The 27,951-nt window shown below is 37.0% G+C and overlaps 1 long non-coding RNA gene, 1 other non-coding gene and 1 pseudogene across 2 annotated transcripts; 1 reads left to right on the top strand and 2 right to left on the bottom strand.

Annotated features, from left to right (window-relative positions):
* On the bottom strand, window positions 1-27,951 carry LOC137750948 (uncharacterized). Its single transcript, XR_011070655.1, has 3 exons — window positions 27,772-27,951; window positions 23,479-23,589; window positions 1-202 (listed from the first exon to the last, which is right to left on the bottom strand). It is a non-coding gene; the product is annotated as an uncharacterized lncRNA (long non-coding RNA).
* LOC137751604 (glyceraldehyde-3-phosphate dehydrogenase pseudogene) lies at window positions 3,688-10,909 on the bottom strand (annotated as a pseudogene).
* On the top strand, window positions 16,389-16,495 carry LOC137751639 (U6 spliceosomal RNA). The gene has a single exon (XR_011070890.1). It is a non-coding gene; the product is annotated as a U6 spliceosomal RNA (small nuclear RNA).

Below are 27,951 nucleotides of genomic sequence, written 5' to 3'. Positions count from 1 at the left end.
TATCCTTTTTTCTTTTTCCAAGATATCACAATCCGTTTAGTTGTCATGTCTTCTTAGTCTCCTCTTGGATGTTACAGTTCCTCATACTTTTCTTGTCCTTGATGACCTTGAGTTTTGAGGAATACTGGTCAGGTAGCTTGTTGAATGTCCCTCAGTTGGGATTTGTCTGATGTATTTCTCAGAATTAGACTGGGGCAATGGGCTTAGGGGAAGAACACAGATGTAAAGTATTATTATTATCACATCATCTATTGGGTACATACTATCAACATGACCCATCACTGTGGATATTAACCTTGATCATCTGGCTGAAGTGGTGTTTCTAACGTTTCTATACTGCATAGTTATGTTTCCCACCTTTCCCACTTTCAATACTGTACTATTTGGAGAGTAATCAGTATACCAAATCCACATTGAAGAAGTGGAGAATTGTCTTCCGCTTCATCATCGGTGGCATATCTACATAAATTATTTGAAATATATCTGAACAGATCTGTCTATTCTCTCCCAAGTATTTATTTTTTCAATCACTTATAGACTCACGAAAATTTATTGTATACTTTGGATTATAATCTATTACTTTATTTATTTGTTCAAATAATTTCCACTTGAGTCATTGAGAGCTCTGTCAGTTAACTCACCTTGTATATTCCCTGCCCCAGCCCTAGAATCAGTCATTTCTCCAAAGAGCTCTGGTTCCTTTTACTGAAGAATAGTATTAGAAACCAAGATCTGGGTGTTAGATGTGCTTGTTGCTACTGAAGGGTTTTTTTAGGCCCTGAGAGATGACAGAGTATGGAAATATATGTGTATATACTTGTCCAGGTATATCCACACATCTATAATTATTCCTGTATGTAACTATCTTTATCTATGTTAATCTAAACATGAATTCATACCGATGTCTCCAACTCTAATCCATTACCAAATGGATCATTCTAGCCTTTTCCCTTGCATGTCTATAAACTCCCACTTCAAAGTGAGAAAAACCATCCATTTACCTATTTGTTCAATTCCAGTATACATATACAGTGCTTTCAGAATTGTTAATCTGCACCCTCATGGAAAACAACTTTATCAACTAGAACACAGTGCTTCTGTGTAGTTCCTTTGTCTTTACTCACAGTTTCCCCTCATTTCCCAAGTTACTTAGGGCAACACCTTTTCCCTCACTCCATTCAGTGAGGGTATGTCATACATTTTTAATACAGTTAGAGTCTTGTGTCACATTTTTCATTCTATCTCGGGAAACCCCCCACCTCCTGAATGATTCTTTTTGCATACATTAAGGTCCACACTTTGTGCCAAACTGCTCTGTGGGTTTTGACAAAAGTAGAGTGCCAGGCATCCGCCATTACAGTGTTACAAAGTATAGTCTCACCACTCTAAATAATCCTGCGGGCTTCAATTATTCAGCCCCTCTTCCCCAAACTCCTTCAGCAGCTGATTTACTGCCTCTACAATTTTGCCTATTCTAAAATGTCATATAAATGAGCCATCAATGATGAAACCTTTTCTATATAAACTTGCTTCCTTAATTTTGTCAAAAGTTCATAAATAACAGAAGTAAAACCAATGAATCACCGAAGTAGTGATTAGTAAGTTTATTTTGCACACACAACAAAGACAATTCATGAACCAGGAGCACACAAACCAATACATAGAGTGAGGCTCAGTATATATTGTTACAAAGCAGTTTACACAGTGGGAAGGCAGTGACCGTTTATTTTTCACAGTGATTGATTATAATATTAGAATTTTCTTAAATGATAGGGAGTTGGTTAGTGATTACCTCATATCCGTTTTGGGAAGCAGCTTAAATTTTTCTTTCTTTTCTATTTAAGTATAGTTGATTTACAACATTGTGTTAGTTTCAGGTGCACGGCAAAGAGATTCAGTTACACATACATATATACCTATTTATTTCAGATATCTAAATTTTTCTTATGATTTCCAGAGGCATAACGAGAAATGACCCAAGTCAAGTTAGTCTTGCAAACGAAGCTAAATTAAGCTTGGTTTGTATGACTAAACTGGTTTTGTCTGAGCAGGGAATTTTCAAGACTCGTTTCCATTTGTTTTTGATCTTAACAACTTGTTATTTAAAAGTCATCTATGTTTTCACATGGTTTGATAGCTCATTCCTTTTTATCACTGAATATACATTCCATTGTATGAATGTACCATAGTTTATTTATCATTTTACCTACTGAAGTAATCCTCGGTTACTTTCAGGATTTGGTAATTATAAATAAAACTGCTGAAAACACTGGTGTGCAGAATTCTGTGTAGATAAAAGTTTTCAAATCAGTTGGATTGATACCTGGAAGTGTGATTGCTGAAATGTATGGTAAGACTAGGTTCGGCATTGAAAGAAACTGGTAAACTGTCTTCCAAAGTGGCTGTATTATTTTGCCTTTCCACCAGCAGCTCTTTTGGATTTTAGCTACTTTAATAGGTTTCATTGGTATATCATTATGGTTTCATTTGCAATTCCCTAATGACATATGATGTTGACCATCTTTTTATATGCTTTCTTGGTATATGCATATCTTCTTTGGTGAGGTGTCTATTCAGATATTTTAAACATCTTTTAATTGGGTTGTTTGTTTTCTTACTGAGTTCTAAAATTTTTTTCCTATATTTTGGACACAAGTACATTATCAGATATACGTTTTACAAATATTCTCTCCAAGGCTGTAGCTTGTCTTTTCATTCTCTTACCAAAGCATTTCACAATGCAAAAGTTTCTAAATTTCATAAAGCCCAACTTAATCAAAAATTTTCCTTCATGGACTGTAATTTTGGTGTTATATCTAAAAACTTATTAAATTCAAGGCCACATATATTTTCTTTTGTTTTCTTCTAGAAAATTCATAGTTTGCATTTTACATTTAGATCAGTAGTCCATATTGAGTTAATTTTTTGTGTGACATAAGATCTAGGTTAATTTTCAGCATATAGTTGTCCAATTGCTCCAGCACCGTTTATTGAAAATACTTTCATTCTCCAATGAGTTATCTTTGCACCCTTATCAAAAACTAATTTACTATAGTTATGTGATCTATTTCTGGCCTCTCTATTCTGTTCCATTGATGTATGTGTCCATTCTTTCACCAATTACTATGGCTTTATAGTAGTCTTGAAATTGGTAATCAGACTTCAAAGGTGAGGGAGTTCTGCTTAAAGTGACTTAGCAGGGTTCTTGCTAAAACTGGATTTTATAGAGAAGAGTACAAACAGGCCTAGGAGAAGGTTCAGGAGCCTGACTTAAGTTTGGTCAAGCAAAGAATCTTCATCAAAGGCAATATCTTGCCTCATAGATTGAGCTAGGAAGTGTTCCTTCTGCTTTTGTTTTCTGGAAGAGATTGTGAAGTATGGTATTATTTGATATAATTTCTTTCTTTTTTTTTTTTCTGTGTACAGTGTACTTTATTGATGGTACATGACAAGACAAGGTAGGGCTCCCTAAGCCCCTCCCCTTCTTCAGGGGGTCTGGGATGGAAACCGCACAGAGGTCGGGAGGTTCTCAATGTGTTGGAGGATGGAGCTGGGGCAAGGACTCCTCAGCACCTGAGAACCTCTCTCTTCTTCTCATGCTCCTGCTGGGGCTGGTGGTCCAGAGACTCTTACTCCTTGGAGGCCATGTGGATCCTGAGGTCCACCACGCTGTGGCTGTAGCCAAATTCATTGTCCTACCAGGAAATGAGCTTGACAAATGATTGTTGAGGGCAATGCCAGCCCCAGCGTCGAAGGTAAAAGAATGAGTGTCACTATTGAAGTCACAGGAGAAAATCTGGTCCTCAGTGTAGCCCAGGATGTAGCCCATTCCTCTACGATGCTGAAGTGTTCATGGATGACATTGGCTGGGGGGCCAAGCAGTTGGTGGTGCAGGAGGCATTGCTGACAATCTTGAGGGAGTTGTCATACTTCTCATGGTTCATGCCCATCACAAACCTGGGGGCATCGGCAGAAGGGGCAGAAATGATGACCCTCTAGGCTCCACCCTTCGAGTGAACCCCGGCCTCCTCCATGGTAGTGAAGACACCAGCAGACTCCACCACATACTCAGCACCAACATCACCCCATTTGATGTTGGCAGGATCTCGCTCCTGGAAGATGGTGATGGCCTTTCCATTGATGAAAACTTCCCGTTCTCAGCCTTGACTGTGCCATGGAACTTGCCATGGAATCATACTGGAACATGCAGACCATGTAGTGAAGGTCAATGAAGGGGTCGTTGATGACGACAATGTCCACTTTGCCAGAGTTAAAAGCAGCCCTGGGGACCAGGCTCCCGATATGGCCAAATCCGTTCACTCCGACCTTCACCGTCTTTTCTCAGGGGCGCAGCTGGCACTGCACGAAAGATGCGTCTGTCGAACGGAGAGGAGCAGAGACCTAATTTCTTCTTTAAATATTTGGTAGAATTCACCAGTGAAATCCTCTGAACCTGGTGTTTTGGGTTTTGGAAGGTTTTTAATTATCAATTCAACTTCCTTAATAAATATAGGACTATTAAAGTTATTTATATCTCTTTTTGTAAGTTTTTATAGTTTTTGTCTTTCAAGAAATTGGTCCATATATTTAAGTTTTCAAATGTATGAACATGAAAGACTGTTCATATTATTCCATTATTCCTTGAATTTCCATGGGCTCAGTAATGATAACCCTTCTTTCATTTCTGATATTAGCAATTTATGTCTTCTCTCTTTTTTTCTTGATTAGGCTGGCTGGAGTCATAAGTTTTATTGATAGTTTCAGATAACCAGCTTTTGGGTTCATTAATTTTCTCCATTATTTTCTCCTATACTTTTTATATTATTTCTTTTGCCTATTTTAGGCTAAATTTGCCCTTTTTTGTGTAGTTTCCTAAGGTGGGAGCTTAAGTTATTGATGTTTTGATTTTCTTTTTTTTTTACTATATGCATTTAATACTATAAATTTCCCTAATTGGTGGGATGCAGCATTGCTTTTGCTGCATCCCACCAATTTTAATAGTTGTATTTCTATTTTCATTTACTTCAATTTAAAAAAAATTTGTTAAGACTTATTCTTTGATCCATGTGCTATTTAAAGTGTGTTGCTTAATTTCCAAATATTTGGGAATTTTCCAGTTATCTTTATGTTATTAATTTCTAATTTAATTCTATAGTGGTCTAAAGTATATATTTTCTGTAATTTCTATTTTTTTACAGTTGTTAAGGTCTATATTACCATAATATATATTCAGAACGCAATTTATCTTGGGGAATGTGCCACACGAGCTTGAAAAGAATGTGTATTCTGCTGTTGTTGAATGGAATATTCTATTAATGCCAATTAGGTAAAGTTAAAAATAGTGATGTTTAGGTTGTTAATATCCTGATTCTCTGCCTGCTTTATCTGTCATTTACTTACAGACAGATATTGAACTTTCCAGTTGCAATAGTGCATTTGTCTAGTTCTCTTTTTAGTTTCATCCAGTTCTGCCTTATGTAGTTTCACACACTATTGTTAGTGTTGTTATGTCTTCCAGGAGAATTGACCACATTATCATTATTTAATGCCCTTCTTTATCCCTTCCTTGTTGTGAAGTCTATTTTGTCTGAAATGAATATAGCTACTTTAGCATTTCTCAAACATTAGGGTTAACATGGCGTATATTTTTCCACCTATATATTTTTAACACAAGTCTTTATGGTTAAATAGTACTTCTTTTAGGTGACACATAGTTGGGTGTTGTTTTTTAGTCACACTAACAGTCTCTGTCTTTTAAGTTTTAAAGTAATTATGTGTATTTGAATTTATATCTACTACATTTGCAACTCTTTTCTATCCATTGCTTCTTTTTCTTGTTTGTTTTTTTAACCCCTCTTTTCCTACCTTCTCTGATTTTAATTAAGAATTTTATATGACTTCATTATATTTTCTTAGTATCAGTTAAACTTTTTGTTTTCAACTTAGTGGTTGCTCTAAAGCTTACAATATCCATTTTAAATTAATCTAAGTCAAACTTCAAATGACCTATTCCACTTTATTATCTAGTGCAGCTATCATAATTAATTATTTCCAATTCCTTCCTCCCGTCTCTTCTAACGTTGCTGTAATTTATTTCATTTATTCATATGTAATAATCACCCAATATATTTTTACTATTACTGTAAAAACTATTTACTATTGCATTGTAAAAACAGGCAGTTATTTTTTTGATCAATTAATAAAAGATTTTACTTTACCTTCATTTTTTTCCTTCTCCAATGGTCTTTCTTTCTTCATGTAGATCATAGTTTTTGATCTATATTATTTTTCTTCTTCCTAAAGAATTTCTTTTAGGACTTCCCCGGTGGTGCAGTGGCTAAGACTCCACCTGCCAGTGCAGGGGACATGGGTTCAAGCCTGGTCTGGGAAGATCCTACATGTCACGGAGCAAATAAACCTGTGTGCCATAACTACTGAGCCTGCTCTCCAGAGCCCCTGAGCCACAACTACTGAGCCCACGTGCCACAACTACTGAAGCCTACACTCCGCAACAAGGGAAACCACCACGATGAGAAGCCCACGCACTGGAACGTAGAGAAGCCCCTGCTTGCCGCAACTAGAGAAAGCCCAAATGCAGCAACAAAGACCCAGTGCAGCCAAAAATAAATAATTAAATACAATTTTTTAAAAATTTTTCTTTTAATATTTCCTGCAGAGAGGTCTACTGAAAATTCCCTCAGTTTTTGTTTCACTGAGAAATTTTTTTTCTCCTTTCCTGTTGAGCGAATTTGCTGGATATAGAATACTCAATTTTTTTTCCTTCTTTCAATAGTTAAATATCACTTCTTGCTTGCATAGCTTCAGATGAGAAGTCCATTGTAATTCTTAGCTTTCTTTCTCTGTACGGAGATGTTCTTTTCCTCTGGTTTCTTTCAAGATTTTTCTTTGTCATAATTTTCTAAAGAAGTGTGAATAGAATATACCTAGATAATTTTGTTTCTTTGTTTGTTTGTATTTGCCTCCTGGTGTTCTCTAAGCTTCCTGGTTTGATGTCTGCCATTAATTTCAGAAAATTCACCATCATTATTACCTTAATATTACCATTATTATTATAACATTTCTTCAGTTCCATTCTTTCTTCTCTTTCTGGTATTCTCTTTATACTTGTGTCATACCTTTTGAAGTTGTCTCAGTGTTCCTGGATGTTCTGTTCTGGGTTTTTTCCCCATTCTTTTTTCTCTTTGCATTTCAAAATGAGGACTTTCTGTTGATCTACACTCGAGCTCTCTTATTTTTTCATCAGCCACGTTGAACCTACTGATGAGCCCATCTTAGGCATTCTTCATTTCTGTTATAATGCTTTTGCTTTCTAGCATTTCCTTTTGATTCTTAGAGTCCTCATCTCTCTGTTTACATTATACATCCATTCTTGCATGTTCTCTACTTTTTCCATTAGAGACCTTACCATATTAATCATGGTTATTTAAAATTCTATCTGATAATTCCATCATCTGTGCCATATCTGAGTTTGGTTTTGATTATCGCTCTGTCTCTTCAAATAGTATGTTTCTTATTTTTTGCCATGCCTTTAAGTCTTTTTGTTGTTGTTGTTGTTGAAAGCTGTACATATTGTAATTGGGTAATAGGAACTGAGGTAAATAAACTTTAATGTGAGAATTTATGTTAACTGTGCTAGAAGTTCAGCTGTGCTTAATGTTTGTTGTAGTTATGTGTCAGAGACCTCAAATTCCCTTAATGTCTTTGATTTTTGTCTCCTCTCTTTATTTGAGATTCCCTAAATTCACCTCAGGGAGAATGGCTTGCAGCTCTTTCAGCTGTAATCCACCCTGTTATACCAGAGTGCTGTTGGAATGGTGGTAAGATGTGGAGGAGAGGGAGCATTCAATAATCTTCCAGTTAAGTCTCAGGCTTTTAAGGTCCTATGTCTCAGGGCTGTGACTTTCAGTCATAGTTTTCCCAGTAGTTTAGGTTTTCTCTCCCTTACTAGGTTCACAGGTGAAAAAAAGTGAAAGCAAAGCAGTTTGAATAACTTTGCCTAAAATCAAGAAGAGCTAGAATTTGAATAGAATCTGTTATATTCCAGTTCTGCTCTCATAACTTCAGTGCTCTACTGGTTTCCTGAAGCTCAACCAGCAGAGTATCCCCAGCTCATATTAAAAGCACGTGTTTTGGTAAAGGTGTATGTATACTCAAGGAACATCTGAAAGGAATGCTCTGATGCTTTTCCCTTTTCAGCCCTTATCTTCCCCACTGATGTTAAATGAAGTATATTTTCCTTTAAAGATCGTTTTACAGGTTATGTACTCTGATATCCAGTATTCAGATGTAAACACTAAACACTTGCCAGCTGTGTGGATTTAAGCAATTTACCTAACATTTGTAACCTTAGTTTACTCGACTGTAAGATGAATAAAACAATGGCATGAAATTTAAAGTTTTCTGAGAGAAATAAATGAAATAATGTAGGTGTTGGGCTTAGCACAATGGTGGCATAGAATAGGTGCTCAATAAGTATTAACTATCATCATATTGAGCAATCTTTAAGCACCATAGAATTATACCTTGTCTCTTAAGAGAGTTGGATATGTAGAATAAAGGAGAAATAAAAGTTTCTTCAAGGAGGCATTTGGGAATCTGCAAGGAGATATTTCGATTGTTACAATGACTAAGGATTTCTCCTCGTGTTTAGCATTTTGGGGCCACCTTTTGTCCCCTACACTATTCTTTTCAGAGTTTAATGGCAACACCAAACTGCTTCATGAAAACTGCCTCCTGGAAGCCCATGTCACCATTACTTGATCACACATGTCCAAACCTGTCTCAGTACCAGTATATGTTCAGACTGCTGGACCCTTTGGTTACATGTATGTTTCAATCTGTTTTAACTGTAATTATCTAGGACATTACAACACAAAATATTTGTATGTATAAGGAACAGCACATGCAAACTAACCTGGTTTGCAAGGTATGTCATGCACACTGTATTGCTTCCCTGATTTTCCCGCTCTACTCATGGTATGTTGACTGTGTATATCAGTTGGTTTCACAAAACTCAAAGACCTCTTTTTAATAATACCTGTCAGTCTTCTAATATAAGACTTTAACAATAAAATTTTAGATTATAGGTAGATAGATAGATAGATAGATAGATAGATAGATAGATAGATAGATAAAGGCACTGAAACCAAAAACCATGGAATGAGAAACTTGGACAGATTTCTCCCCACTCCATCTATTTATATTCTAATCTTCAGTGGGTGGGTTTACAAACAAGTCTGATCAGCCCCTATTGATGTACCTTATTTCTTTTCTCTTCTCCCACTCAAACTCATTCTACTTGTCTCATCAACTGAAAGACACTATTTCAGCTGGAATTCCCCACCTCAGTCAAGAGTACCATTAATCTGAGCACTTCTCTCCTTTCTCTTGGACATTGCTGGACCCACAGGATATCTCTGCCTGTAGTAGTCACCTCTACTGTGTACCCAGTCTTCAAGGTGTCAAAGTCTTACAGTATTCGGTGGGGGAAAGATAAGGAGAATGCTTTCCTACACATCTTTTCGAAGAGGAGCAAAGTGTTGTGTTTATTTCACAATGTCTTGTTTTTACTAAACAGAACTTTTAACTTTTACTTATAATCTTCTTTCTAAGACTCAAACAATCATCCAGGCATAATCAACAGGTATAACTGTTCTCAGCTCTGTTAGTCCTACCCATCTGAGATTTGGTTGCTGGATCAGGCTTGTGTTGGTATAGTTACTCTCCCAAGGATATATTTTTCCTCATGCATAAATTTCTAATGAAAATACCCCACCATATCTAGTCATGACCATGAGCATGAATGAGACACAAGTTGAGAACTCCCAGAAATACATGAGAAGAAATTCTGGGGAAATTGGGAGTTGTTCTGAATTAAAGTCGTGTGTCAATTGCCAATAAAACATGGTGTACATTTTGGGAGACCGAAGTAAGATGATAGTAGGAAGATGTAGATATGTTTCTAGATATAACTACATAACCACACTGAGTATTAATCCTGACTCAATCATCTCATTAGGGTACTAGTGAACTCTTCTGTCTCAGGTGCCTATCAATGTCTATTATAGTTTTGGTCCCAGTCCTTTAACTTTTTTAATCCTAATGTTTCTTCAACTTTCTCTCTTCCTCTCTTTACTTGTTATTTCCCTCCTCCTTATCCCTTTCCCTCTTTCTTTCACATTTGTTAAATATTTAGAAGTGTGTTTCAGGCTCAGTGTTAAATTTTGTCCTCTCACTACAGTCCTAATGGAATGGTGGTCTGTCAGTCCATGAACAGCCGGTTTCTGGTGGGCAATGAGAAAAGCACAGAAATTGAGAGTAACCAGTTAGAAATGTTTACAGCCATTGAACATTACTGCAACATTGAATTTCAGGTCTAATGAATCTAGTAATAAAAAGTGGGGCTCAGGATTTTCTATGTATTTTTTTTCTTAATTCCATTTTCCTGGTAATATAGTTCCCGCCCTCTTAACTTAGCATAGGATCAATCTGTGACAGATTTGGAATTAAAAATTCCAGATGAAAAAAAATCTGGCTCTTCACCACAGATTGTTTGAGTAGACCTGCTCCAACATGTTGCAATATTCCTTTAGCAGAAATGAATGTGTTACAAGCGTATTGGCTGGTTTCCAGAATCCATGAGATGGGTGAAGTTTTAAGCTAAGTCTAAGGAACTAAAGGAACACTGAGTGGCCAGAAGCACCACCAAATTCAGGCCTCAGAACAAGCTGGTGAGAATGACACTAACATTGTCACTGCCACCACTGTCACAATGTAACCTGACACCGGACAGCAGGGGGTTGCTGCTACTGCTGCCACTGAACAAAGATTCTGCTGCCACCTCCACTGCCGCTGGAATGGTGTAGTCTCTGACCCTGACTCTTTGCATCACTCACTGTAGATTCAAACTACTGGGATAGAATATCTGCTTGCCAAGCCAAGATCCTTCGTCAGATGGCTTCTTAAAATACCTATATTGTCCACGAATGTCATCTGCCACTGATGGCTGTCCCATTTGTGGTGGTTCACCTTTTCCCAGGAGCCAGACTTTGGTTATAGGCGATGGGCTAGCAGATGGTCCCTGGGGAGTCATTGAAGATACTGAAGAGATTCAAACCAGGGATTGAGAAGCAGTGTCATGGTAACATTCCTAAAACATATGCCACCTATTGCTTTGTAAATAAAACCACTTGTGCATAATTGCCTGTAACTCAGGAGTATCTGTTCCCCTAGTGGCAATGTTTAATTAAGGGCATAAAGCCTTAAAATTCTCAGAAATACAAACTCAGGATCAATATTGCTCCTTATTTAATCTTCATCCCCAGGAAGAAAGAGGAGGTATCTAATCTTTAAACCAGTGTTCTCTAGAAGTCATATGAAGAAAAATATCAAAACTACATGGAAACTGATGACTTGTACATAAGATTCCGGACATTATCCACATGTAAAGCTGGCATAGTCTCTCCTTAATACCTTGTTTTCCTTTGCAAAGTAAATATTAATACAGCAATTTCATGCTTTCTCAGGAGAGAGACAGAATTATGTTTCTAATAAGAAGCCATTATTAAGGAACAAGGCAAAAGAAGCCTCTAATAATGGGAATAAAATCACACAAAATAATGTATCATAAGATACCTAAAATACTCAAAACTTTTTTTGTGTGTTATAAAATAGTGTATTTTGATTGTGAGACATGGGGAGGAGAATAGAAGAGGCTTGGGGAGAGCTTCCTGTTTTCTTTACTGCAGAGTTAAGTAGAAAATAGTTCCATTGACTTAGCACATGACAAGCTCTTAGTTATTATGAAAATTAAAGTGAGTTTCTGGAGCAGTGTGTGTCTGTAAGCCTGACATTTGTAGAAATGACAGTTTGAGAAAAAGCTTTTAGCATATTCTCAGCGGTAGCTAAATGTGAAATGTAAGACCTCTCCCTGTTCTGTAGAATGAATTTTTATAGAGACCTCATGTGTGATTATATCATTTTGCGGGTGAAGGAGAATTTAGGATGCCCTTAGTGTATTTTGCATCAACTACAAAGTAACCAAGTTTAAAATTCACAGAATGCACAACAATTATGATACTATATAAAATCCCAACACCATAGAGGGAGTCCTGAAACAATACAATTCTGGTGATGCAGAGAGGAGAAAACAACACTTTGGCAAAAGCAAATCTAACATACAATATCTTAAGTATGATGTGGACAAGGTAGCTGGTATGAGCTGTGAAAAATACGCCCCTGGCCAGTGTTACGTAAGTTCCTAGTTCCTGGTTCATGCAACAAAATGTCCTCAAGATCTGGCCTGTCATAGAAGAACACAGCACACCGTTGAAACCCTCTGACTTGGACTTGAGGCACCAAATTCTACTTCTGTGTTTTCAGGTAAGAGAAAGCCACCCTTTTGACAGAGTTCAAGAGCCGCTACCCTAAAGCCCAATGTGACTCATACATCAAACTTTCCAAGTTTAAATTGCAAGATTGGTGGCATTACATAGAATATAGGCTCTGCTTCCCCACCTGCATTGCTGAAAGTTTGAAGAGACAAGCAACTTTTGCTCTGAAATGACAAAATTTCTGATTTTAGTATAAGACTATTACATAGGTTCTTTGAGAGTCATTATTCAGAGACCTGCCTCATTCTGGAGATGTGAATGAAATAAGGAACAATGCTGATAGCAGGTAGGAAGTGCATGTTCTTCCCATTTCACTGACTGCTATGAATAAGAGAGAAAAGAGATTAGAATACTATCAAAATTAATGGAATGCTATTTTCATGGAGGTTTTGTAAACAATTCTGAACCGTTCTGAGTGCTGATATTACTACAGATTGTTGAGTCTGTATGGCTTGTCATTTGAGGACAAGGCCCATTTCGCATTCATTTCTGCATGCCCACTGCCTTTCACGGTGCCTCACTTGTAAAATTATCTCACTTGTTAATGCATAAACAAATCTGAGTAGGTAAAAGCAGACACTGAGATTTGGATTGTTATAAGAACTACATTTTTTTTTTTCTCTCTTGATTTTCCCCCCTTCAAAAACAATAATAACCAAATTTACTAACTGATTTCCTATGACAGACACTGCTCTAAGTGCTTTGCATTCTAATTCACTGAATCCTCACAACAACCTTTAGAGGTTATACTATTACCTTTACACAAATGAGTAAACTGAAGCCTGGGGAGGTTAAGTGACTTGCTGGAAATACTACAGCCATTGAGTGACTGAGCTGTGATTTAAACTAATGCAGCTCTGGGTCTGGAGCTGTGATCATAATCATTCTACTGTGCTATTGAAGGCACAAATGTGTTTAAAGAAGAATAACAAAACTGGCACCTCTCAAAAACTTCTTGGCAGTTTCAGTATCTAAGGAGCTTATTTTTATCTCTTGATTAATATAGCTTTTCACTGGGATCCACTTTATTGATAAGCAACTAGGATATCCATGCTTTATAAAATAAATTTAAAGTAAATCTCTTTTTTATAACACTCTACTCTGAAAACTTCAAATACCTCTAAATATGTGAGATAGGTTCTTCCTTTTAAAGATAATATTTTTTATGCAATGTTTCTACTAGTTTGCTTGGAAATCCTAGTACTTGAGGAGTATAAAACAGTAATATATTTGAAGACATAATTAGATATATCTTTTATGTATTTATTGTATACAGCTAAAATGCAATTAAACATTTTTTACTGCAATGGAAAGAACAATGCCTATTTTTATCATAAAGCCAATCCTTTACTTGACACACAGATCTTTACTTGACACATAGAATGCTATGGATTAAAAAGCACCTTCCCTTGGTGTAGCAGCGGTATCTGAAATCCTACTCACTCATTGCTCTAATTTTGAATTTCAATGGGCATTAATTAAATTCACTTGAAAGTCCTTGCAGCTATTACATCTCACTTCTTTTTTTTCTAAATTGAGGTATAGTTGATTTACAAGGTTGTGTTAGTTTCAGGTGTACAACAAAGTGATTCAGATATATATATGTATATATATGTATATATATGTGTATATATATGTATATATATGTGTATATATATATATTCTTTTTCAGATTCTTTTCCATTATAGGTTATTATAAGATATTGAATATAGTTCCCTGTGCTCTATATAGTAGGTCCTTGCTGTTTCATTTATATATATTTGTGTGTATCTTTTAGTCCCAAATTCATAATTTATCCCTCCCCCCACCTTTCCCCTTTGGTAACCATAAGTTTGTTTTCTGTCTGTGAGTCTATTTCTGTTTTTTTGTTTTTTGTTTTTTGTTTTTTTTTAAAGATCTTTCCAACATGCAACAGCTATCTGTTTTGTTTTGTTAATTAATTTATTTATTTATTTATTTTTGGCTATGTTGGGTCTTCGTTTCTGTGCGAGGGCTTTCTCTAGCTGCGGCAAGCAGGGGCCACTCTTCATCGCGGTGCGCGGGCCTCTCACTATCGCGGCCTCTCTTGTTGCGGAGCACAGGCTCCAGCCGCGCAGGCTCAGTAGTTGTGGCTCACGGGCCTAGTTGCTCCGCGGCAGGTGGGATCTTCCCAGACCAGGGCTCGAACCTGTGTTCCCTGCATTAGCAGGCAGATTCTCAACCACTGCGCCACCAGGGAAGCCCTGTTTTGTAAATACGTTCATTTGTATTGATATTATTTTTTAGATTCCACATACAAATGATATTATATGATATTTGTCCTTCTCTGTCTGACTTACTTCACTTCGTGTGATAATCTCTAGGTCCATCCATGTTGCTGCAAAGGACATTATTTCATTCTTTTTATGGCTGAGTAATATTCCATCTTCTTCTTTCTACATCTTCCACATCTTCTTTATCCTGATTAGAGTGTTGGTGGCAGTGTTGTGGTATCTTTTATTGTTGTTTGTTTTGCTTTGTGTTGGTACTGATATCTGTGCTGCCTCCTTTCCAAAGGCTGCTTCTAAAATAATTGCCATTTCCCAGCCCAGGTGGATAGAGCACTATTGCTTTAAAGTTTAAAAAGCTATTCTACTTCTGGTTACTTATCCAAAGAATAAAAAAACAGTATTTTTAAAGATACATTGAACCCTATGTTCATTGCAGCCTTATTTACAATAGCCAAGATATGGAAACAACCTAAGTGTCCATCAACAGATATTCAACTGTTGAATAAAGAAGATGTGAGATATATATAAATGTCATATATATATATATATATGGACATTTACACACAATGGAATACTACTCAGCCATAAAAATGGTGAAATCTTGGCATTTGCAACAACGTAGATGGAGGGTATTATGCTAAGTGAAATAAGTCAGAAGAAGAAAAAAAATACTGTATAATTTTACTCATACATGAAATATAAAAAAATAAAAAATAAATGAACAAACCAAACCAAACCAAACAAAAGCAAACATATAGATATAAAGAACAGATTAGTGGTTACCAAGGAGAAGTGGGGTAGAGGGAGGGTGAAATGGGTAAAGAGGCTCAACTGTACAGTGATGGATAGAAACTGCACTTTTGGTGGTGAGCACGCAGTAGTGTATACAGAAGTCAAAATATAATGTGTACATATGAAACTTATATAATGTTATAAACCAATGTTACCTCAATTTTTTTAAAAAGTGTTGACTGTGGTGTTAGCAGACATGCTTTCAACTACAACATATTTTACGTGTAACAATCAAATCATTTAACTTTACTTGCTTCATGTCCCTTATTTGTCCTATGGGAAATATGATAGTCATTCCTTGCAGAGCTGTTTTGTTCATTCATTACTTCATTTCGTCAGTCAACAAAGAATTCTTGAGCATCTGCAGGTGCCAGGCACTGTTCCAAATGCTGGGGTACCTATAATGAATAAACCAAGTCTCTTCCTTCTGGAAATTAACAGTGGAGTACTGCTGGGATTAAAAAAAGAAAAACGTAGGTAAAGCCCTCAGTGTTTGGTTCATAGTAAACCCTAAAAATACATTAGCTATTTTAATAACTAACTCAGAGCATTTCCTTTGCCATAAGGGTTTAAAAGGATGAGCAAACTTACTTTCAGTCTGCAGGTTCTGATGATCTCTAGGGAAACACAGAGATTACCAACTAAAGAGAAATGGGGATTTGGAAGGTGTATTGACACACGGCTGTAGGTGATTAATTTTGCTTAAAGTTATATGAAAAGCTTGGTAAAGGAGGGTATTGGATATTTTATATTTGATCAGAATATGAGGAAGAGGAATTTAACAATTGGATAAGAAAAGAAAGGGCAACTGGGACCTGGGTGGAGGGAACAGCATGAGGAAAAGCCAAGAGATGTGAAGGTATGTAGCATATCATGGGAAAAGGAGTGAAACGATCTGACCAGAAGCTAGAGAATGACAAGAAATGAAGTTGGGTGCTCGCTTCGGCAGCACATATACTAAAATTGGAACCATACAGAGAAGATTAGCATGGCCCCTGCACAAGGATGACACGCAAATTTGTGAAGCGTTCCATATTTTTATTTGGAAGTCTGCCTTTGCAAATCTTATTTTATGGCATCATAGAAAGCTTTACAGTGATCACTCCAGCACTGCTTCACTTTCTTACAAAAGGCTACGTCATTCGGTTGTACCATGAGGCCACAACAGACACTTACAAAGCCATTACTTACAACGTTGTGCTTTTGGAAACAGGTACAGTGTTCCACCAGAGTGACGTGAAGGTTCCAAATAGCACACATGTGTTTACCACCTTTTATGCTAAGACAAAATCACTGTTAGTTAATCCAGCACTCTTTCCAAACCCTGAAGACTATAACCATCTAATGGGTTATGACAAGCCATTCACTTTTGATGTGGAAGAAGCCAGTGAAAAGAAACAGCTTAAAGAGGAGAAATGAGTCTATCGTTTTTATGTTTGTGCTTAAATGTGATTTATGTTCCAGTGTATAATAATTGCCTTTACTTTTGATTTTTGTTAGTGACTGATTGTTAAAAACATAATTTGAAATTGTATCACAGAACTTTTATTTTCCAGAGAATTATGTTCCTTTATAATAAAAAAAGTTATGTTTGAAAAACAAAACAAAACAAAACAAAACAAAAAAAAAGAAATGAAGTTGGTAAGGCAAATAGTAGTCATATTGTAAACAGCCTCAAATGTCACGCATGCTAAGTAAGAAGCTGGAAACCATCCTAAATATAAAGTGGAAAAATATGAAGTTTTTAAACCAGGCTATGACAGGACTAGAAGTGCATTTTAGAAATATCACATTAGTACATATTGGAGTGTGAAAACTGAGAGATAAGAATGTCTATTATCACCTGTGGTAATAACTTAGGTAAGATACAAAAGTATCATAGTGAGGTGAGAAGATGGACAAATAGATTACAAAATCACTTTGAAGGAGAATCAGGACAATTTGGTGAAAAAAAGTAGGCAAGGAAGAGACTGAGGGGAGTGAATCTTTCCAAATGACAGTCTCAGTCCTTTAGGAGGTAACGTTGAACATTGAAGGAGTCAGGAGTGAGGAGGGACAGAGAGAAAGAGACAGAGAGAAGAAGGGAGGAAGAGAGCGAAGTAGGAGAGGGTGGGGGTCGGAGGAGGGAAGAAATGGATGCCAGGTGTTTAGAGATTAATCAGAGATGAATCAGTATATATATAAAATTGTTGCCCCTAGTAAATGGCTAAGTTGCTATAGTTTTTAAAATTTAGGACAAAACTCAACAAAATCAAAGATAACACATGCAGAATGCAGAAACAAGACACAATGAAGAAATATGGTCCAACTTCACCCAAAAAAACAAATATAGTAGATTCATGGATGAAGAACACATATACAGGGGCTAGAAGGTGAGAGTAATGGATGAGATATAATAACTACGCTGAATACTTTTACCGTCTAAAATGGCATCATAGACAGGATTTTTTCCTAACAGATTTCAGTACATTAAAAATAAAACAATCTAAAACTAGAAATTAGAAAAGCTCAGCAAAACAGACAGGGAAATGATGATTTTGTTTTATATATGAGGAAATTAAGGCTCAGAAAGGCATCATAGCTAATGATGAAATCTGACACTCAAACTCCAATCTCTTCTTTTGTAATTTGAGGGAGCTTTTCATTATACCACTCTTTTTGCCTTTCAGATGTAAAATAAGATACTTACTGATGTTATAAAAGAATACCGACTTATTGGATGAGGTGGACTTGATAGGATACTAACAGAAAACAATTCTATTTTCTCTTACCATTCCCTTTAACACTAGTTATTGAATAATATGTAATTAATAACATGACCAACAAAATCCAATATTAATATTCTCAAGTTTTTGCCAATTAAAGACATCTTGACCTCTCATCTTGGTTCTATCTTAGGTGAAATATGCTGGCTTATTGTTTCTCTCCTACTGGCTCTAGTTTCAGGCCTCTTCAGAATGTGTAAATGGGGTTCAACAGAGACGATGGGGGTCAGTAAAGGTCCCAAGAGACTGGTCCTAAGGATTTTAATCTGGTCTTCTGGGTTTTCTCTCATAAGATGCTTTTATGGGTTTCTCAGAAATATCTGTCGTAATGGAAACTTGATTACAGTTTCCAACACGAGTTGGAAATGCCTTCTTCCAACTGACTGACAGCTTACAAAGTAAAGCACCTTCATCTTCAGCTTTTGCACTTGGAAATCCAACCCCAAACTGTTTCTGAAGTGTTCCCCTCATTCCTGGCAGAAAGCCCTCTTGAGTGGGGTCATCTCAAGATATCTTCCCCTTCCATCATTCATTCCGCCTTTGGTGAAGTTGAGACTGGCTCCCAACATGACCTCTTAGTTATCAATAAACCAACCAGCCTAGAAGTCAGGTACCTGTCATTGTGTCCCCCAAATCACAGTGGTGCATGTCATGTTCTGTGAGAGGGTCTCATGAAGCTAGGAGTACACCCTGAAGCACCTTTCTTCCCATCGTCAAATGGGGGTTGTGGTAGGCAGCTTCTAAGAAGACCCCATTAAAGAACATGTCAGTTTCCCCTCTCCTCCACATTTCTCAGGGATCCTTCTCACGTCTAAACCACACAAATGCATACACATTTTACATTAGATGCTGAAAATCCTGTATTAGTTTTCTGTCGTTTTGTGCTGATTGTCCTAGAGCAAATGATGAACCCCCCTGTTTTCTGTCTTTAGGGGCAAGGGGTGTCACAGGAAAATGAAACAATACATGCTGTTCAGTGTCTCAAGTTTTAATCTACAACAAATTAACACTTCACATACCACCTGCCACAATAGGAAAACCAGAAACAAAATAAGCACTTCATGTTTATTCAAATATGTAGTGCTGAAGCCAAATATAACAAAGAGGTTCTCATCCTGCACTTCCTCTTCCAGGACTTCCTGTTGGCCCCTCTCCCTCTTCCTCCTTCCCTAGCCTTTCTCTGACTTCCATTCATTCTACTTTTCCTTTTTATGACATTTTCTCCTTTATTTTTTTCAACTCTTCTTCCTGAAAAAGGATTGCTCTAGAGAGTTCATAGAGCTGCATTCACTGCAATGTAGGCTGTTCCCCCAGTACATGGCAGTACATTTGTTTCACAGGCAGTTACATCACCTGAACTGGCTCAGGATCCAAGGAGAAATCTGCTATTCCTTGAACTATCTCAATCAGCAGCTTTGCATGGGAAACAAGGCTGTCTTCATGCACAGTGGACAACTGTTCCCCATAAGAAAGAATAAAAGATATAAAATATTGAAATATTAACTTGAGGACACTAAAACTTGAAAATAAAATTACTTTTGTATGGAATATGCATCTCACATTCATAAATATGATGTTATGCAGATTTTCAGAGAGAGAAAGATAACATGTGATGTTTGTATTGCTAGTACTTATCCTAAAACGTAGTAATGTGCATATAGAGTTTTTAATTTTTTAAAAATAAAGTCTGATCCAAGCTAACCACCATCACCATGTCTTGATTTGGGCTTTCCTTCTTCTGCCAATAATGATGCTGTGTCCCATGAATCCTTATACATTCTAGCCCCACTGGACTTGACACAGTTGAGTGAACCAGCAATGTCCTTTTGCTCCCTCTGGCTTTATAATGTTGTGATCAACGTTATATCCTGGCAGTCTTCCCATGTCAACCTTCCCTCCTAACACTCATTTCCTCCTCCATCCCTTTGAACACATACCACACTTGCACATACATACAATCTGCGTGCCTAGCACTTAGCAGGTGCTTAATGGTGTTTATTGAATAAATGAGAATGAAGGAGTTAATGAATGAATGTGTATCATGGATATATTGCTAAGTGGCTCTCTGATGGAACTGAAGTATAAGAAACAGACACTGTGATTGACTACCCCCAATCCTCAAGCTAACTTGTTCCTTTGTAAGAATGGAAGCTGCAATGATCTCTTGCATTCCCTCCCTCTCAAAAACTATTCCCCAAATTCTGTCTAATGATCTGGCATTAACAAACTATAACATTCTTCTATAAATTACCTTCTTCAGAAGGTAACAGAAATTATTAATCACTCTTTGCATGACCTTTTGTTCTCAACCTTTTTTTTTTTTTTTAAAGAGAGCGGTTGCTTGAGGATAAACAGCTAGTTTTTTTTTTTTTTTTTAATTTATTTATTTATTTATTTATTTATGGCTGTGTTGGGTCTTCGTTTCTGTGCAAGGGCTTTCTCTAGCTGCGGCAAGCGGGGGCCACTCTTCATCGCGGTGCGCGGGCCTCTCACCATCGCGGCCTCTCTTGTTGCGGAGCACAGGCTCCAGACGCGCAGGCTCAGTAATCGTGGCTCACAGGCCCAGCTGTTCTGCGGCATGTGGGATCTTCCCAAACCAGGGCTCGAACCCGTGTCCCCTGCATTGGCAGGCAGACTCTCAACCACTGCGCCACCAGGGAAGCCCCTCAACCTTTTATAGTATGGCTATCTTCACTATCAGAAAAAACAGCCTGAAATGATTAAAACAACAACAACACTCTTCAAGCCTTTCCTGACTCCCCTGGGGAACTTGTCATTCTCCCTTTAATGATTCCACTGAGACTTGTTCCTGTCTCTTAATGACATTTATCAGGTGGCACTGTTTTTACTCTTTACCTGTATTTCTCTTCCATTAAGTACAGTAAGTTCTTTAATCACAGGGACTCTCTCCCCTTCCACAAAGCCTGACCAGTGGTAGGTACTCAAAAAATGACTACTAAACTCATCACCAAATCCAATCAATCTACTTAACAAATATTTTCTGCGTCTAATCTTTATTATATACTGTATTAGAGCTTTAGCTAGAAAATTAAAATGTTCCCCTATGTAAAGTAAATACAAACCGCTCGTCTATAAAACAAAGAGATTTCCTATACTTTTCTTTCAATTACAGGAAATAGGTTGGTGAAGGAAAACAAGATTCCTAGGAAGGTGGATAGGAGTGTAGAGAGGAGGTGATGATGGGGACAATTTTTTTGTTCCAGTGAGGAGGTGAGATTACCAAAAAATAACAGGCAGGTGCTGTGAGTCAGACAATGAATTTATTTCTAGCCCGAGATACCAACAGGGTTTCTATACATTAAAGTCATTTGCTGGGGTCTCTTTTCCCTTCCTCCTGGGCACTTCCTGCATCTCCCCTCTTCCTTTCCCCCAATTCTCAGTGCTGGACACTTTCTGTAGTAAGAATAAGAAAGACAAAAAGGAACCTGAAGGGCGGTGGTAGGGAAATGCCTAATGGATTGGAATGAAGGAATAATTGCACTTGCAGATTTTGCATCAGTCATGAGTTTTTATCCCCAGGCATATGTATGGCTATGTAATAGTCGCTGGCTTCAATGCAACACAAATGCTTAGTTCTGCTATTCCAACACACAGGACACAGAAAAGAACAGCCAGGGCTACTGGGTGCCTTCTACCTTCCTTTTCCTTAGTGACAGCCAGCAGAGAATTTCCTCTCTCCTTTTTGCATTGCCCTTTTAAAAAAAAGATTATGAGAAACTCAAGGTAAAATAAATTAAAAGGCTTTTCTATCCAAATTTATAGTCAATGAAATGGAAGAATGTTGCAGTGAGGGTGGCCCTAGATTAAATTCCAAGCACCGCTAACTGTGGGACCTTGGTTGAAGCACTTGTTTTCTCTAGGCCTCAGTTTTCTTCTCTAAAAGCAAGAGTATGATCATATGAACACTTCTTTCTGCTAAGGGTCTAGTCAGGAGCAAGCCTGAACAAAGTGTGGAATTCTACTAATTAAAAAAAAAAAAAAATGTAGAGCATGTTGAAAAAAATCTGAACATAATAAAGTCCAAGCTCAGGCAAATGATAATTAAACATATAATGACCACATTAAAACCTCAGGTCAAATTCTCTTCCTTCCATTCTTAAATGACAGTTCCAGCTGGTGATATTGAGGAAACTGCATTATTTCCCAATAGAAAGACTTTTAAAAATGGCAAAACTAAAATAAGTCATGCCAGGGTTCTTGTTTGTACTTGAATATGTACATAACTTGATGTGCCTTTACAATACCCTTCTGTCCTTGACATCATTTTCTTTTTCATAATTAACACAATTAACCCTCTTTCATAAAAAAGGGGGGAAATGTCTGCCCTCTTTGAAAAGCAAATTATCTGAATTGAGCCCATTGTTATTTCCATAAAAAAGTAGAGAAATTATTGCTACATTTTTTTCTTTAACTATTATAGACTGATGAGACTGAATGTTTCAGGTCTTTCACCTTAATTTACCTCTTTCTCACTCCTTGGGAGAACCAAGCATTAGAAAGAGCACCTAATGGGCGACAGTTCTCACATTTGCCCCTAAGACCATCTGTGACCTGGCTTATAGGTTTAGTCCTCAGGATCCTGATCTTCAAAAAGTTGCAATTAAACTAAATAACAGGCTGAATCTAAAACTCAATAAATATTCTTGTTCTTATTTTTCGATTTTATTTCTCTAAATGAGAGTAATATTAGTTACATCAATGGCACTACTAAAGCATTCATTGAGCTTCCGTAATAAGAGTAACAATAACAATAAAATTTTATGACTTTTTCTCAAAGGAAATTGGAACACTTTACCAACATTATTGTCTCATTAATCTCATGTCTTTGAAAAATGGTGCAGGGTTGTATGGATAGAAGGGTGTGAGCCAGGGAGTCAGACAGACCTGTTTTCCATTTACCTGCAGATTGTTTGAGTAATGAGTAAATGAGATAATGGACATCTAGTATGTGCCTGCATGGTGAGTACTCAACACATAATTCTCTCTCCCTCCTTCTCTGTCTCTCCAGACCCACCAACCATTTCTCCCCAATGCTCTCTCCCTCTCCCTGCTCCAGCAACCTCTTTTCCATCTCTTCTTTCCTTTTACTGTAGTGAAATCTGAGACAAGTTTGTTGGGGTTTTTGTTTTACATTGTGTTATTGACCCAAAAGCATTCTGATGGCCTCTGAGAGAAGTCGTAAAAGCTTATTATCACTATTGCACTGTTCTGCCTGGGCAATAGAGTCCAACTCCTACCTTCAGTCAAGTTTCCAGAGGGTAAGATAAGTAACTGCTCTCTCAGCATCACTCTTCTTAGGTTCAGAAGACTCTGAAGTTTGAAGCATCATAGTGTCTACATTTTGACACCTGGGTGAAACAGAAAATATCCAACTGGAGCTAGGCCAAAAATTAGTAGGGAATGAGACCTATAATTCCAAAAACTCAAGTTATAATCTGCACGCAAGATTCTCTGTCTGTATGTCCCTATGTTGCCCAAAACCCTTCACCACAGTCTTGTTTAAATGTTGTCTCCTTGCCCTTGTGCGTTATGGGAAAGCCTTCATGTCCTCTCTTGGGTCAGGATGGTAAACAGTAAGGAGTGCACAACTTGAAGCCAGCATGGTGGTGGAACCGGTGTGGAAGAAACAGAAATAACCACAAGAGTCTCTCCACCTTCCACAGCAATCTTGAAATGAAAGTTGGATCTTTAAGATTCAACTGAGGGTTTGCCCACCCTAACACCTTGAGTGGAGATTTTTATCTCTCCATTTCCAAGCTAGCAGAAGTGGGAGTTTTGTAACTGTAAAGTGTGGAGTTTTGTCTTATAGAAGATGGTGTAACACATGGCATTTTTAAAAACATTTAGATGGAATAACTTATTCAAGAAAGAGTCAGTCGTGCAGCTATCCTCAAGTTTTGCCCAGAGCAAGATGTATTAAATAACAGTATATTTATTCAGATGATATATTTGGACAGCCTGATACTCCAGGAAGAATTTAGAATTGGGGGATACTAAACTTAATGATATCTTGGAGAAAAATAAATCATGGCTTTGGGAGCTGACAGCAAATTTCTCTGAATCTTGGCAGAACTGTGAGGTCCAGTCACCGGCTTGAGCACCATATTCATTTTCTATAAGAATTGAGCAAAATTCCTTGATTCTATAAATACACACACACACACGAAATAAAATTATATGAAACATAGTTCCTGAATTAGAGCAAGTGGGAGTGTAGTGAATAACCCTTTAGAAAAGCAGTGGATTTAGATGAATCTAGCAATGAGGACTGATTTCCAAGGTAGTATTTTAGGAGGCAAATTTGTATAGCTTGGCTCAAATAATTACAAAGGAAGACAACAATGTTGTCTTATTACAAGGTTGTAGGTTTTAAAGGTGGGGGAACAAAAGAAAGTGTGGTTGCATTTTTAAAGGATATAGCAGAGCAGAACAATGTGAAATTAGGCAAAAGAAAAGCTGGACTGCTCTCAGCTATATTTTCTCAACAGGAAGACATATTACCAGAGAGTAGAGTCTCCCCAGGGCTGCTACAGATGCTTCACTGTTCATGTCATTTCACATGAAATGCATAAATCTGCTATAGGAGGTGGGCAGGGTGACCTGACGGGTCTCCTGTCTCTAATTCCTGTGATTTAAAGGTTCTGTGCTATTACCAAGCAAGAAGCATTGCTTTTTAGTGATTTCATTTGTAAAATGACCGTGCAGGTGTTTTCTCTTAGCTTCCACCTTTGCAGAACTCTTTTTTTTCCCACCTATGTAGTGAGACTCAAGATTATAGTATTCAGCATCACAGGAGTGGAGAGGGTATGGAGGGAGGGCTAAACAGGAGTAAATGGTTGCTTACTTAAGAGGGAGGGAAACTGGAGGAGAGGGGAAAAGATCATCACACACTAGAGAATTTCTTTGCATCTAAATGGAATTTTGACTCATACACCACATTCCTGTAAGAAAAGCTGTACTGAGTGCAAAAAAAAAACAAAACTGCACATTAATCTTCCTTTTGACAAGACTGAGGAAAAACAAACAAAGGAACTAACTTAACACTGACTTATTGAAGTTCTCAGATTGTAATTTAATTCTCAAGGAAGCCACAGGGTAGTGACAACCTTCGGATGACACTGAATGTCTCTGACCTGTTAAAAGCCTTTTAATGACAATTCTAGAATGTAATCTGTATGTGCCATTTACATGATCTATATAAAGCTTTATCTTTTAGTCCAGATGGACTTGGAAGCACAAGATGAAAAAAAACCTTCAGATAGCAACCCTTGCTGGGTTTTAATTTTAAGTACAAGGTTTAGCCTGAATCTTTTATTTTTTTCAATATTTATTGAGGTATAGTTGATTTACAATGTTGTGTTAGTTTCAGGTGTACGGTAAAGTGAATCAGTTATACATATACGTATATCCACTCTTCTTTAGATTCTTTTCCCATATAGGCCATTACAGAGTATTGAGTAGAGTTCCCTGTGCTACACAGTAAGTCCTTATTAGTTATCTTTTTTATATATAGTAGTGGGTATATGTCAATCCCAATCTTAGCTCCCTTTTTGTGGTCAATTGTGAATGGCACACATTGTGACTCCTGTGTGTATTATAAGAGACTGGGTCACTGGTGGCTGCAATAGACTTTAGCAGAATTCAAAGCTGATTTTTGGTTGTCAGAATAAAAGAATTTTAAACTGGATTTAATATTTTAGGCTACAGTAGAATAGCAAAGGAACTTCTTACCAGTTACCTAGCAAGACACACTCTACCACTGAAGCATGATGAGCTAATAAGGAAATTCATTAAGTTTTCTTGTAAAAAAAGCATACAATTATTAGTATCAATATTAATCAGTTGTAAATGCTTAGAAAATGCAGCTTACCTACCCATTTACAATAGCTACACACTATTAACCTAACTGTAGCATTTTGCCTACAAAGTAAGCATGAATTCCCATCTTCCTTGCTAAAAGAACTCTGATGGTGTTCAAATTCTTATCTCTCAAAGAAGGGGACACCATTCCCAGCTCAGAAGTAAATTCTTGAAGACTGTATCAATTATTCATTTTTACCATTCTCTTTCCTTATGATTGGTTTTGGGGTAGCCTTTGAACCAATGAATAGTACATGGGGAATGTGATGGGTGTGCCTCAGAAAAGATGAGTGCTTGCTCTTAAAACATTAAACCAGCAACTTTTCTAGTAATTTTTTCCATGTTTGGGTGTGACGCCTCAGTGACAAGGATGGGAACAAGCCAAAGGGCAAAAAAGAGACCTTAAGCATGATGGAGCTGAAAGATGGAAAGAATCTGTATCCTTGATGACTGCTGAAGTCACCAAATTGACCAATCTTAAGACAACTACTCTGGAATTTGTGCTGCATAAGAACGTTAAGTTTCCTTATTGTTTAAAACTCTTAACAAATAAGAGAGACAATCAACTCAGGGATATTATTAACAATACACCTAACCAATCAAGAATTAACATCCGGAAAGAAAAGAGAAAGAAAGTGAGAGAACAAGAGCTCTTATAAATTAATAATAAAACTATAAATAATCAAATGGAAAAATCAGCAAAGGAGGTGAACAGGGAATTTACAGAAAAAGAACAATAGAATATTCATGAATATATCAAAGAATGCCCAACTCATCAGTAGAAAGCAGAGAAATGCAGAGTAAAACAAAATGAGTATAATTTCCAACTCATTAGACTGGCAAAAGGAAAAAAATATCTGACAAAATTAAAATCACATTGATGATGGTATGGAAAATTACGAACACTCATGGAGGTTAATGGAAGAATGAATTGATAAAGCACATACAGCAATTCAACTATATCTGCAGATGTCTGTATCCTTTGATCCAGTAGCTTACCTTCTAGATACAGTTCCTGGAGAAACTCTAGCACATGTGCACGAGAATACATGTACAAGAATATCTAAAAGCATTTTTATGATAGATAAAGGAAACTACTTTAATATCTATTCAATGGCATAGAATACCATAGTTTGAATGAATGAAATAGATAGATGTATAGCCTGGATAAATCTTATGCAATCCAATATGGAAAGAAAAAAGTGGCCATACTTTCTATCTAGTATGATATCCATTATATAGAATTTAAAACATGGAAGAAGTATATTATTTTTGATGCATAATCACATAGAAGTAATAAACACTAAATTAAGGATAACAGTTTCCTCTGGATCATAAAAGGAAGCTTCAGTTTTTTTAAATCTTCCACTTTTGAACTCTTTTGAAATTCAACTTTTTGAAAGTTAACATTTTAAAAACTGACCACTTGATGTTAAGAACTCCACATGCACCAAAAATTTTTAAATAAAAAATAAAATCCTCCTTTCCAGCATTTCCCATGATTCTTTATTTAATGACAGATCCATTTATCCAGGTGCTCAGATGAAAATCCTTTGAGACACTCCCGACTCTTCTTTATCTCTTAGACTTTACATCCAATCCATAAGCCAATTTTGATGGTTCAAATATCAAAATATGTACAGTATATATAGAACTGAATCACTACTTACCAATTTCACCACCACGCTAGTTAAGTTTACCACTATCTCTTGCCTGGACCACTGCGGTAGTTTTCTTACTCATCTTCTTGCCTCCAAACTAACCCCTTGGAGTCTGTTCTCTAAACAGCAGCCAGACCTCTTTCCTTTAAAAGATTAGTTCAATCATGTCAGGACTCTGCTCAGAGCACT

Source organism: Eschrichtius robustus, chromosome 17 (genome assembly GCF_028021215.1).
Source record: "Eschrichtius robustus isolate mEscRob2 chromosome 17, mEscRob2.pri, whole genome shotgun sequence".
NCBI classification, from domain to species: Eukaryota; Metazoa; Chordata; class Mammalia; order Artiodactyla; family Eschrichtiidae; genus Eschrichtius; species Eschrichtius robustus.
Note: the sequence above shows the minus strand (reverse complement) of the source record. Positions and strands in the feature narration are given on the sequence as shown.